Source organism: Saccostrea cucullata, unplaced genomic scaffold, assembly GCF_032062105.1.
Source record: "Saccostrea cucullata isolate Sc308-1 unplaced genomic scaffold, CSIRO_AGI_Scuc_v1 ctg1228, whole genome shotgun sequence".
NCBI classification, from domain to species: domain Eukaryota; kingdom Metazoa; phylum Mollusca; class Bivalvia; order Ostreida; family Ostreidae; genus Saccostrea; species Saccostrea cuccullata.
In genome coordinates this window covers 48,019-62,500 of record NW_026929291.1, presented here as the reverse complement: position 1 = coordinate 62,500, position 14,482 = coordinate 48,019, and the positions used below count along the sequence as shown (strand labels likewise).

Below are 14,482 nucleotides of genomic sequence, written 5' to 3'. Positions count from 1 at the left end.
GAGGTCAAATTCTGACCAACCAGGTAAAAATACCTGTAGAGGGTCATAGTCTGACCAGATCAGATGAAACCTCAAACAGGTGTTTAGCTTTGACCTTGTTAGTACTCGAAGCCTTGACTTAGTGAGTACTCAAAGCCTTGACCTAGCTAGTTCTAAAATCCAGATCTAGATCAAGACCAGGTTAAGCAGATATAGTACCTAGCTCCAAAATGTTGATCAGGAAAAAAGGAACCTCAAAGAAGCCATAGCCTTGACCTAGTTAATATGCATATATTTATTATAATTTTAGGATCCACTCCTTTAGATCTGTTTAAGTTTTATGTTGAGGATCTCAAAGCTAGATTCCATGATGAGAAGAAAATTGTCAAAGAAATCCTCAAGGTAAGAAAAGGAAAATTAGCTAACTTTACCCAGTAGTCAATGTTATTATTTGTAGTTTGATTCTCATGATGTTATTGTTTAGTAATGTTTTTGAGGTAAATCCGTGTCACACTTACCTCACAGTGATTGTTAAAAGTTTAAGTAAAGTTTAAAGTATTTTGTAACAAATTACACAAATAGCAATTAAATTAAAATTGGTTGTCCCTGGTACTTTCCTTTCAGCATCATATTTATAAATATTATACAGCCTACTCCGGATATATTGAAATTCAGGGGACCATGCAAATTATTTCAATATAGCCGTAATTCAATATAAGCGAATCATGAAGCCGCCATTTCCTGAACAAATTAAATTTGTCATCGTTTATCTATAACAGTGAACAGATTACATAGAATATTAGTCCGAAATATCTGATGTTTTCCAGGAGTTCATTGTTAATACTTGTGAACGGAACTAAATGCCAAAATCAGAATTTATCAATAGCACAATGCATCTAATACTCACCAATATTGATGAAAATAAAATATCACTCCACATTTTGTTCCAGTACTTGCAAGATTTTAAAATGCACGAAAGGAAGACAAATCTCAACACAGTGATAAATGGTTTAAATGGATTGTAATTTCAAAGTTATGTTTTTTTCCTAGATCTGTGGGGGTTACTATTAATATTACGTTTAGCTGTTTAGTCTCGATATGTCCGTATTATATACGTGAGCGCAAAGAATTTAACAGTGAAGATTTTTTTTGTAAGAGCACGCCACTTCAATATAACCGTTATGAAATCAACTCATTATCACCTGTGGGGACCGATTAGTGGCTTCAATATAATTGAAATTTCTATATATCCGATTTCAATATAACCATTATTTTAATGCAAAGGATATTAGAGGCAAAAACAGCGGATTTATTTCTCTATTTCAAAATAACTGAAATTTCAAAATAAGCGAGTTCAATATAAGTGGAGTAGGCTGTATAATGCTATGTTGCTGCAGATTTCGTAGTACTTGTAATTTCTGTATAATTTATAAATCACTTCTGACATGTAGATTTATTACTGAACCTGGCTGTTTTGTTTTTACTTTTGTTGTATTGATTCTACAGGAGGAGGGTTTCCTTGTGGAAGTCAGTATGCTGTTTGAAGATTTTGTTATACGGCCGTCTGATTATTTGATGGGAGTTTCATGCTGTGGCTTGGCACTTTATTTTACTTTTGTTCTATTGTTTCTGTAGGAGAAAGGTTTTCTTGTAGAGGTCAGTACCCTGTTTGATTTTGCGGGACAGATCGCCGCAGACAGGAGAGCCAACAGTGTAGATACCAGAAACATCAAACTCACCCATAACAGTGTAAGTATAACACTGGGTAAAAAAAGAAATGACATATAACAAACCTTTACAAAGGAACATCATTCTCACATATAGCAGCTTAAGATAAGTAGACTCGTGGACATTAATGGATACTCACATGTCATAACAGAGCAAAAGGCCTACAAGTATAATACTTGTTTTTAAAAAATCGAATATAACAAACCTTTATACAAGAAGCATCATTCTCACACATGGCAGTTTAAGGTCTTACGCAAGGAAATAGCCAATCAAAATGAATTAGTCAATTAAAGTTCCATAGATATAGAGACATTTTTTTTTTTCTTTTTTCATTTTTGGCATTTTGTTTAAGGCCTACAGTATTAAATTTGGACTTATGTACTAGGAATATCATAACTTTAGCAGAATTATCCCACTGAATTAAAAGGAACTTTTTTTTTCAGGTGTGCATGATGCAACTTCCTGGATGGTGTGTAGGCTGTGTGTCAACATGTGAATCTCACGTGCATTTCAGGGTAGGTAAGTTTACTGTCAATTTTCTTTCTTAAAAGCCGCATAAGGCAATATTTTTTTCTGATTTCAAATTTTTGTTTAAGCAATTAATCTTTATTTTCTTTTTCATGAATTTTCTGCTGAGAGTCTAATAAATTAAATAATTTAATTCAAGCTATATAGTAATATATAGTGAAATTATTTCCTTGTGTGAGACCTTAAGAGGGACAGGTAACTCTCATTTTCACTAAAATTTCTCTGATTTCAGGAGTTATCTCCCCTTGAAAAGATCAATAATGGCGGATAAACAATGCGCATGCAGTCTGGTCGTCAACGGACAGTTTTGACACCCGTATACCCATATTTCTACCAAATACCTCTGAAACCTTTGTTGTGTTCATCACACAGGTAAGAAAAACAAGATTTTTAATTCAAATAATTTAAATGAGCTAAATAATAAAGAATATATCATTTTTACATGTACAGACTCTCTTGTATAAAAAAAATGTCACATTACAATAATTCATTATTCACATGTCCACATTTTCCCCATTTACACAGTTGAAAATAATCAATGCATAATGTACCATAAAAACAATTATTACATGTAAGATAGGTCACAAAATATATTTTAGATACAAATTTTATACATTTGAAATTCATGTACATATCATCAATGCCCCCCCCCCCCCCTCTTCACAGTCTTACAACTTCCTTTTTAATTTTGGATCTGTCGATGATTTACTGTAAGTGTCTTTAGATTTTTTGTCATACAGCTGATATTTTTTAGATCTGTAGAATTTTCTTTGAGATTTATATTTTAACAGTTTTTGTTTCATTTTAATTTAAAGTAGTTTTGTCTATTTTGTTGTTGTTTTAGATGATGGACCACTCTACTTCATTTTACAACAGGTGCCCCTACAGATTCACAAAGTTCCAGTGTTGAGTTTCGATAACCCCTATTCAGTGAGTGTACAACTTTATGTATTCTACTTTCAAAATTTCTACTACTTATAATACATTTTGGATTTGATTTTAAATATGCCCTATTTACAGATTCAAATTTTTGTGTACAGGTATGATATTTGATTCTATCAAGATTACTTTGTCCTAAAGTCAAATTTATACAGTATTTTAACAAACATTTGTCTTTTTTTGTCATGTTTGATTCAAATTCACTAGGCAACGCTGAAGTTTTCCACTTACTTCTTTTCAGTCCACGACAGGAAAAGGAATAGAGTTGACAGGACTTCCCGCACTGTCCCTGGTAGCAGTTTATGAGGGAACCAACTGCAGTAGACATAGCACGCTTCATCAAAGGTAAGTCGCCGGAGTAGTGTTTGTAGCAATTCTCATACTCTGTCCTGCATCAAAGCTTCAGGTCCAAGGCAAATCTTCTCTGCATGGATTCTCTTATGGCCTTGGTTCTTCCTGGAAACATGTGACTGCTGAATGGAGCCTTAGCAGTCTGTTTTCTTTGAGAGTCAAAGAAGTGATGCATAAGTCCTTAAGGTTTTCAATCACATGTCCTTGTTTTTCAGATGCACCAGATGCAGCGGCACTGTCTCCATCACTGCTGAAATGGGATATTACTAGTGGCCGGTCATCACTCTGTAACTCACCAACACACTCTTCTCGTCTCCAATGGTGTTCTCCGGACGAATGGTTGCAGTGCAGTCTTCGTGTCCTGGACAGGTAACTTCCTTCCCTTTGCTTCGTAGGTGTGCGCCTTTCATACATTATTTATTCCCACAGAAAACTGCTACCACGTTCTTCCTCTGGGTTACATTTTTACTTACGGTATACGTCACTAGGATGACAGCTTGGAATGGGGTTTTCCCAATGGCACTGAAGGTGGCATTATTGTACCGAGCATCTCCCTCTGCTCTGATGGGGGTATCCGGAAGTTCACATTTTTCATTAAGTTCATGAATATTATGCCGAATTTTCTTCATACTGTTTTTATTTACATTTGGTAATAATTTTCCCCACTTTGTTGCAGGTCTGTTGCATGTTGGCGGCTGACGCTGGTTCAATATTTGCACCAAACAGCATACCACGCATACTTTCTGTTGTAAGACTGGTACCCAGGTGACCGACAGCCATGGCCACATTCAGCTGTGCAGCTCTTTGTCCCCTGCCAGATCTTCTTACCTCTTTGTAAAGCTTTCCTCGGTGACTGGTATAGTGGCACTAATCTTATATCGGATGGAAAGGATCCATGCCAGGCCTTGTTTTTCCTCCCCATGCTGATTCCAGTCCAGTGGACCATCACAGTCTGGAAACTTCTTTAATTATTCTTTAAATGCAATGTTCCACAATTTAGCAGTCTTTTCTTGGTGAAGTACTTTGTATAATTTTGAATTTGGGTCATCTGACACAGATTCCATGTCCACTGGCTGGACCTCACTTGGCCCGGGTCATAAAAACTTCATCTCGCTGCTTTGGCTCTCGGCATCTATAACTGCAAATGTTCCATTTTTCTGTGTCCGTACAATGTCCTGAAACTTCTCTTTACTTAGTCTTCTTATGGGAACTAGAAGTTTGACTGGGCTGGTGGTCCCTATTTTCTTCTGGCCTTTGTTGTGAGGAATACTTCCTTTTTTGTATTGATGTTGATGCAACCATTTTGGTCCTTTTTTTGGCATGATAATTATTTAACTGTATACTTGTAGACTTTTTCTAAGAATATGCTATTGTATGTGGTGCACATTTTTAAGTATTGTAAACTTTTGTGTTGTTTATTTATTTTAGAGCTGCCAGGACTTTTAAGAGAAACTCCATTCTTTGATGACTGGTGGAAAAGCCTCATCACCCCCCACTGCTTAAGAACCCCTTATCTTAATCACCAGCCATTAATCAGTGATCACTGTTATCAAAGCTCCAAGGTACATTATTGAAGTCTCTTTTGACACCATTTTTTCCAGTCTCGGACTTTGTTTTAGAATTAAGATTTTCACTTTTTTGCTATTAAATTAATTCCTTAAAAATCAGTTAACTTCCTGTTTCTTAGCTAATTAGAGCTCATTAATTAGAATTGAAATTATTTTTTAGCAGATAGCCAAAAACTACAATATTTCAGCTTCCATTTCATTCAATTTTTTTTTCTCAATTATTCACTCATTAATTTTTTTTTAAGTTTTGAAATCAATATACTATAGATGTATTTGTACAGAAAGTTTGCTTAAAATTCAGTAAACTGGTAGGAAGAGTTATCTCCTATTTTTCATCCCTTAAGGACAAAATATAATTTTTTTTGGACTAGCAATGAAAGATAAATAAATAATAGACATTTTCTGCAATTTTCATTTTATTTCATCAACTTTTAATCGTCTTAAAGGTCTTACACAAGGAAATAGCCAATCAAAATGAACTTTTTCAATTAAAGTTCATTAATAATTTTATATAGAGAAATTTTTTTTGCTTTTTTCGTTTTTGGCATTTTGTTTGAGGCCTACAGTATTAAATTTGGACTCATGTACTAGGAATATCATAACTTTAGCAGAATTATCCCACTGAATTAAAAGGAACTCTTTTTTCAGGTGTGCATGATGCAACTTCCTGGATGGTGTGTAGGCTGTTTGTCAACATGTGAATCTCACGTGCATTTCAGGGTAGGTAAGTTTACTGTCAATTTTCTTTCTTAAAAGCCGCATAAGGCATATTTTTTCTTACTCAAATTTTTGTTTAAGCATTGATCTTTATTTACCCTTTCATGAATTTTCTGCTTCTAGTCTAATAAATTAAATAATTTAATTCAAGCTATATAGTAATATATAGTGAAATTATTTCCTTGTGTGAGACCTTAAGTATACCTATTGTAGGCCTTCAGCAAACACACATAATATTGTGCAGAGCTCAAGTCTGCAAGTATAATACCTGCTTATACATACCTTAGATTAAAAAAAAACACGGATAGCAAGGAACCATCAAAGTTACTTCAGCATTGGAGTATAATGCTGTCAAATAACAATGTAATAACAAGATTCACATATAACATCCGAAGTATGAAACTTAACAAGATAAATATCAACATGCATGAAACAGTCGAAGAAGGGTTCAGGGGGGGGGGTGACCTTATGAGCTTATGCTATACCGTCGGCATTAGCGTCAACGTCCAAGTCAAATTTTTAGGAGCAGGTCCATTGCACTTGCTTCAGATGCTGGATGTGACCTACATTTTCCAGATGAGTGACCAGGTTAAAGTTTTTGGAGCAGATCCATTCCCAAATAATTAAAAGCCCCACCTGGACCAAACTTTTATGGATGATGCATCTAGAGATGTACACTACCAGACTTGCTTCAGATGCTGGATGTGACGTACATTTTCCAAATGAGTGACCAGGTTAAAGTTTTTGGAGCAGGTCTTGCTTACAAATGGAAATATCGGCAATTTTTTAAGATGAAAAATACATACTTTATTAGGATGGGCGATTCTTTTTAGTAATTCACTGATATAAAAAAAATGTAATGTGGTTTAAATCTACATGTTGGGTACATTTAGATTTTTTATTTAGACTTGTCATGTGATGTCGACGTCACATGACTTTGGCAATTATACTTAGAGTTTTTGCATCTATTAATTTCAATATTGCAAGGGCATAATCAAGTTAAAAATCTTTGTTTATTTTATAATCCTTTCCAACACTCTATGTAGTTTGTGAAAAGTGCTGCGAACCTATATAGATTCCCTAATTGGTAAAATTTTATTTGTTGGACGGCAGGTTGAATATTTTGCTGGTCAACTACATTAAATATAGCTATAATTAATTTATTTGCAAGATTTCAAGAGGTTCGCATTTTCAAATATCTTAATGCTTATTGAGTTTATGTGTAAAATTTTGACAAGATACATTGAGGGTATGCCCTTGCAATAAATCAATCAATTACTTTTTCAATGAATCTGCATACATACACACGACAGTATCGCTTGTCTGAGAATGCACGTACATTTTAAATAAAATACTAAAATAGACATCACATCCAAGTTAACAGCTTTTTATTTTACTGCAAATAATATTTTATTTGTTTTTCATTGTACAAAATGTGACTTGATCAGGTGTGCAAACTGTTTTTTACGGATGACACATTGATGCATTGCGATCGATGCAATATACTTTGTGTGGGAAACAAACGACAAAACTATGTAATTTAAAATTTGTTCAGAACTTCCAGCTGTTTGAATAGCAAATAATTTCATTTTATGGTATTTTGAAGACTTTATATTATATGTGACGTCAAAACATTTTTTTCCTTACTGTAACCTTAACTGTGCTGCGTAGCCCTTCCTGGACCAAACTTGCATGGATGATGCATCTAGGGATGAACAATACCAGACTTGCTTCAGATACTGGATGTGGCCTACATTTTCCAGATGAGTGACCAGGTTAAAGTTTTTGCAGCAAGTCCATCCTAATTAACTATAAGCCTTACCTAGACCAAACTTGCATGGATGATGCATCTAAGGATGAACAATCAATACTTGTTTCAGTTGCTGGACCCTACATTTTCCATGTTAAGGTTAAAGTTTTTGGAACTAAGTTTTTAAGACCTATTTAAATAGAAAAATTGTTGCAAGAAAATATATTTTTTGCATTACTTAGACTGATTATATTCGCCAAGGTGAGCTTCGTAATCTTTTATTACCTAATATGTTAACATTCTAAGTTTCTAAAAGAAAAATCAGTATATTTTTTAGACTTGTTTCTGTGTATTTTTTAAAAAAATAATGTCTATATCAAGTATCTCATGTATGTACTTGTTTATATTTTTATACCCTGAAGGTGAGGGGTATACTGTTTTACCCTTGTGTGTCTGTCTGTCTGTCTAGCTGTCTGTGTGTACGTGAAACACATTTTCGTCACAGTTTTCGCAGCAACTACTCAATGTAGATGCTTGAAATTTTAACACATTCTTCTCTTAGGCATGCCATATGGCAGGATACATTTTTGCTCAAATGCGATGTCAACTTTCTGTTTGTGCATCTGTCCGTTTCATACATAACAAATTTTCGCCACAATTTCGTCAGCAACTACTCATTGTTGATGCTTCAAATTTTAAGACAATCTTCTCTGTGGCATGCCATATGGTGGGATACATGTACATTTTTGTTTAAATCCGATGTCAACTTCCTATTGGTCTGTGCATCTGTCCGTTTCATACATTACAAATTTTCGTCACAGTTTCGTCAGCAACTACTCAATGTAGATGCTTGAAATTTTAACACATTCTTCTCTTAGCCATGCCATATGGTGAGATACATTTTTGCTCAAATGCAATGTCAACTTTCTGTTTGTCTGTGCATCTGTCTGTTTCATACATTACAAATTTTCGTCACAGTTTTCTCAGCAACTACTCATCATAGATGCTTGAAATTTTAACACAATCTTCTCTGAGGCATGCCATATGATGGAATACATTTTTGTTTAAATCCGATATCAACTTCCTGTTTGTCTGTGCATTGTCCATTTCATACATGACAAATCTTCGTAGCAGTTTTCTCATTAGCTTTTCATAGCAGATGCTTGAAATTTTATTACCGTCTTTGTTGATGCATGCCATATGGTGGGATTAATTTTCATATGAATCTGATGTCAACTTCATCTGCCTGTAATTGAACTTGTGTAAACAGTTTATTAACATGATCATAGTGCTTTTTTACATGAGAGCGGGGGTATTACTAGTGAGCATTGGCTCACAGATTTCTGTTTGCTATTTGTCATGAGTTCTTTTTGGATTTTGTAGAGTTGAGAAGGAAAAACAACATAAATCAGAAATAACAAATAAGTTTATTAACACAAATAAAAAAAAATATATTCATTGACAATTACTCTCACTCACGCTCACATACCAGCTCACACACGGGAAATGAAAATAGATATGAACAGTTAACTCAGCTTAAACCACTTCTGATACTTTACATAATAATAAACTTGAATATTACTTGCTACAATGCTGAGTTAATAATTAAAAATCAGATTTTAAATCAAAAAGCTAAAATTCACCAACTTAATTCAGTCTTTTCAATTAACATTTCGAAAAAGCTCAATTAACTTAAAAAAAAATAATATCTTTTCAAAAATTCAAATGTAAACATGTTCTGTTATTTACTACTGAAAGTTACTCAAAATTCTGGTTCACAAAACAGGTCAGCGACACGTGTCCCTAGAAAATGCACCACAGCACTCACGCCATACAGATAACGTCAACGTCACACCAAGTTCTGTGGTCTACAAAGTGGTCTACAAAATAGTAGTTCCTAACTCGCAGAGCCCCGGTTCTTAGCCTCCCGCTCCAGTTATCCTACCACGCCCTTAACAGTGTCGACCTTGGATAAGACACAAGTGGCCCTCCATACACACTTGTCAATAAGCCTCCAACCTCGTCAAACGACCCTCAGTATGCCCATACATCAAAAAATTGTCTCCAAGCCCCTTGCGCACTGAAAGTAATTTATATTTACAAACACCTAACCTAAAATACAACTGAAACCGGAAATTTATAACTGCAAACTCACTATTCATAATATTCGAACACTCTTACTGGCTAGAACTGCACAAACATGCTGCAATAATCCTCCTGGCAAGTTATATGGCTACCCGTTAACATTACAGTGCTATATCTCACTGAAAATATTTGCCACTTGTATAAATCATTCAGGGGAAAACAGCAAACGAGGCACACCTCAGGCTGGTCACGCTACTGGACACCAGACTAGATCTGACCACCCCGACAAAACCGGTCCCTTTATATACTCGTGGCAAAACAGACTCAAATGTATGGAACCCCATTCGAACAAAATTAAAATAATATATACAACAAAAAATCAACTTCTTCACACTATTATATTACAAGAAATGTTGTTTGGTTTTTTTTTTAGTTAAAAGAGAAAGCTGAGGCTCAAGAAAAAGAAAGACTGAAAGAAGAAGCTTGAAAGGTGAGCACTCTCTATCTGAACATCAATCTCAGTGTCTGGAAATCTCAGATATCTGGAAACCTGAGATATCTCAAAATCGCAGATATCTCAAAAATAGCTTTTGGTGCCATTGAGTTGCTTCTTTTGATTTCAGTATAATGGTGCATCCAGAGAATTGACAATAATGTTTACAAAATCTCATTTGACTGTAATTTTTTTGCTATAAATTTTGGAAAGATGCAAATTTAGAGATTTATCCAAAAAAAAAAATATATAGAGAAGTATTAGCAATTTTATAATGTCAAGAGAGATTGCCATAGCAACCTATATAGACTGAATTCTTATGGATATTCAATTTTAGCCATCTCAGAACCCATGCTGATAATGCCAAAATTGATTTCTCACAGAATTCTGCTTATACAGTAAAACGCTGGCATAATGAGATATAATTTGGATTGAAGAATTCAAAGAGAAGTTCCATCATTTAACCTTTATAAAGGTTACAAAGGGGACCCTATATTTTTTTCAGTATATTTTGTAAGTGCAAAGAACAAAGTTTCCAATGATACCAAGGATTTGTCTGAAATTACAATAGGTAAGTAGAGGGCCTAAGATTTGTATTGAGTTCTATGGGAAATGAATTGGTACTATTTTCCCTATAGAGAACCCCATTTTGAAATGTCATGTGACTTTAAAGACACAAATTGTTACTTTAGCTATCCTAGTCAGAGAGTTTTAGTAAACTAAGAATAATGCAAGATATTTTTGAGATCCTGGGGGAGAAATTAGCCTCAAAAAGTGAAAATGTGGGGGGTTGCAGGCTTTGGACAGGGGGGAGGGATAGAAATGGGTATGGGAAGATGAGGGTAAATTGGCCGGAGGAGGGCAGTACAGTCGAGAGGGTGCATCGGGTAGCTCTTATGGTAGAGAAGAGACAGACTAGGTCGCAGTTTGCAGTTGCAGGCCTGGAGGTCAGTCATCTCTACCATAAGAAGTTATGCATCAACCTGATGCACCTTTCTCTTGAGCCGCATGGAACTAACCAGGAGAAGATCCACTGCAAGGACCAGGGGTTTTGTTGTGGGGCTCACCACCCTAGATGCATTTTTTAAAGTAATTTAAAATATATTTTTTTTAAATATTAACTTGTTAATTTCCTGTTTTCGAATAATTGTGTTCAGGGGGCTTTCTTTTATTACCTCGGGCTCGAGATTCAGCTAACATCATGTTTTTCTTGTATTTTACTTCTTCTTGATGTTTTTCGTAAAGTTTATATAATTTCTTACGTTTAATTACCCTTTTTGTTTTATACGATTGAGTTTTCTGAGGCGATTTATTTAATCTATGCTCATTTTGTATTTCATTCAGAGTTTGGTCCACTTGGCCACCAGTTGGCTTCGGAGCGAGCTGCCCGGACCGTGATTTGATGAGTGAACTGCACTGTGCGCCCGACCAGCAAAGTTTCTTGTGAAAGTAACATTTCGAGGCAGGGATCGCCGCGGAGTTCTGTTGAAGCTTTCGACCTTTTGCGAGTTGGTGTTTTTGATCGTCCTGTCCAGTACAGCTGGAGACAACCTCTTAGAGATGCAGGCATGGAGCCTTGCCTCATTTTCCGCGGAAGACGGTATTGTAAAACCTTGACCTAAATAAGAACTCTTGCTAACCCAGTTATTTTTTACTTTCCCTTTGCACACCAGAGAGTGTTTTCTGCATGATGCATGATCTCCCATGTAACATTTCACTATTGCATGTTTGGCATATGAGAGCTTGTTTTTTAATTTATCTGCATCTCCAGCATATACTGCATGAGCTTGATTAATCTCAGCTGTACATCTGTCAACAGCATCTAGGGCAAAATTATGCAAAAGTTTGGTTTTTTCTGCTTTAGTTCTCTTTGGCATGACCTCTAAAAGTTTCTGATCTTTTTTAATTGCCTTTCTGATTGACTCGGACAAGTGTCGAGTGTCAATATAGTGAACTGGGATATTTTGTAGTAGACCGTCCTTATAGAGGGAATCTGCAGCTCGACCGGCAGAGCTGTCCGGGTCAGTGGTTACCTCCCTTACCTCAAGCCCATCTTTGCAGAGGAGTTCCGCCATTCCCTCCCAAGTGAACTCATCCCCGGTATGGTGCATTGGTAGATTTGCCCCACACACCCCAGGACTGCAGTGGTGATTAGCAGTACCCTCATCCAGTAAGTGTCCATGCTTTGAACAAATTTTATTTTTAGTAACCATTTTAATTATCTTATGTTTTGAAGTAACATTTTCAGCGAATGAGTACACAGTCTGTGTCGCCGGCTGGAAGGGTGTCTCACCAACCCCCGAGTACAGGGGGTTATTGTAAATGCCATCGCACTGTACGGGGATGGCATGTGGGGAGTCACTTCCCCTTAGAGTGTTGACATCCACCAGCTGGCGACACCGGTTACTCACGTCAGCCTCATTAAGGTTTTCAATAATTGGCATAATTTTGTTTGATGTCTTTTGTAGAGACTTTCGCGTAGGAGGGGGAGTGTTGGTAGAAGAAAGAATTTTCCTCATCCCATCATTGCCTATAGGGGTTTGACTGAGGCCAACTTGAAGCCCATAGTTAACAGTGGCAGCTTTCCTACCCCGGGATTTGGTCTCTACCTCCTCATACAGATTGTACCGCCTTGATACATATAGACACTTAGTACATCGAAGGCCCATCCGGCTTCCCAGACAACGCCTCTCTTCTGATGCCAGATCCCAATCAAGCGGTCCATCGCACCTCGGACTCCCTTGCTGGTGGAGAGAAATCACCTCATTCCACATCTCGGCTGTTTTCCCATGGTGTAGCAGTCGATGGGAATTTTGATTGGCCAATCTAGGTAAATATACCATTTTTCATTTGTTTGAGACAGATGACAGTACATGTATACAGTGCATGAGAGCACATATTAGAGTTACTTCCCTTAGACAATCTAACAAGACATAGGAAAGAACGAGTAACATCATATTACTTTAAAATGTGAAAAAATAAACAATCAAATTTCTTTTCATCTCAAATCATTAATTGATATCTAAACTATACGATTCAACAAATTTTACCGCTGAAATCATCGAATATACAAAGAACAAAACTATACAATGTGGTAGGGGTCAGCCGACATCGGCGATTTTCTATAGTAAATGGAGAACGGTGATTCATTTCAAAGCCTTTGTTTACTATGAGCCTAACGTTGTGCAAACTTGTGCGAATGACAAAAGACGCATATTACATTTATAAAACTTGTGTGAAAGTATGAAATTTGCACACGATTAGGCTCGTACTTAAAATATTAAAAATGTATAAAAAGTACAATGTTTTTCCTATAGCAAGTGAGAGCTATTTACCTGTATGACCCATGTTGAACCCAAGTGTGGAATAAATTATCGAAAATACTGATAGTCACGTGAGTTCTACCCAGGAAAACATTCCTAAAAAGTTCTCACTGTAATACATAGGCAGGTTTTGTTTCAGTAAGTCAAAGTCGTGCCGCTTAGAGATGTTTTTATGTATTTGTTTTTAAGAACACGGGAGGGAAAGGAGATTTAAGTGTCGTTCATAAAGTGTCAAACATTTTTAACCTTAATGCAAGACGATGAAACAGGTATTGAAAACCACCTATAACACTCCTTTTTAATTTCAAATTCAATGAAACTATTATTGTAATTTTTCAAATGCAAGAGTACCAATTTCTTAGTTTAATCATTTTAGATACAGGCAACTACACAACTTCATTCCATATTTTTAAAAACAGGTTTGTCGTAAGAAATATCATTCCGCAAACGCGCCCGACTGTGATCCACCATCAGATTGTTCAAGTATCGATTTAAATATCTATTCCCTTGATTTACATAAAGGAAACTAAAAGAAGGTTCGGTACGACTTTTCCGGATTTATAGGGTATCCATAGGCCTTTCAAAATATTCAATTGTTTCAAATCCATGCTAATTTAAGTGGCGCTTTACATGCTTTTTGATTAGAAATATCTACTAGTATCTAACTATTACCAATAGAGAACGATTTGGTAATATATTCTGAAGTAAAATGGCACATAAAAAGGGCCCATTTAGTATTGCTTAAGTGCACTTGTCCTTTTAACATCATATTACTTTAATTCTTTGAAACGAATGCTTCTGATTTCTTTTCTTATGTACCTATATGACTTTCAACTGCATGTATTACATTTTACTTTGCATGTATTTACATGTATTTACATGTAATAGTATGTAATATGTATCCCACCCTAGTAAGGTCAAATTTTCCCATATTTAGTCAGGCCAAAATAAAAAATACTCTTGTTTCCTGTCACCCGACCTACCCTACATTTTACCCTCCGACCCTAAAAGTTTTTATCAC

General features: G+C 35.7%; 2 long non-coding RNA genes and 1 pseudogene across 6 annotated transcripts; all 3 read left to right on the top strand.

The window, feature by feature from the left end:
- The window catches only part of LOC134280343 (pre-mRNA-processing factor 40 homolog B-like), an 18,673-nt pseudogene extending 16,906 nt beyond the window's left edge, over positions 1-1,767 (top strand).
- A 383-nt stretch (positions 1,768-2,150) lies between these two features.
- On the top strand, positions 2,151-3,773 carry LOC134280356 (uncharacterized). 2 transcript variants are annotated; one of them, XR_009994894.1, is made up of 5 exons: positions 2,151-2,222; positions 2,468-2,607; positions 3,080-3,165; positions 3,416-3,519; positions 3,741-3,773. It is a non-coding gene; the product is annotated as an uncharacterized LOC134280356 (long non-coding RNA). The 2 variants fall into 2 exon arrangements; XR_009994895.1 differs by having other exon boundaries at positions 2,151-2,226.
- An 845-nt stretch (positions 3,774-4,618) lies between these two features.
- Positions 4,619-12,940, top strand: LOC134280355 (uncharacterized). Of its 4 annotated transcripts, XR_009994891.1 has the most exons (8): positions 4,619-4,784; positions 4,954-5,087; positions 5,742-5,813; positions 10,079-10,135; positions 10,644-10,709; positions 11,483-11,738; positions 12,112-12,308; positions 12,607-12,940. It is a non-coding gene; the product is annotated as an uncharacterized LOC134280355 (long non-coding RNA). The 4 variants fall into 4 exon arrangements; XR_009994890.1 differs by having other exon boundaries at positions 4,619-5,087; XR_009994892.1 differs by having other exon boundaries at positions 4,619-5,087; positions 12,109-12,308.
- Positions 12,941-14,482: the final 1,542 nt, after the last annotated feature.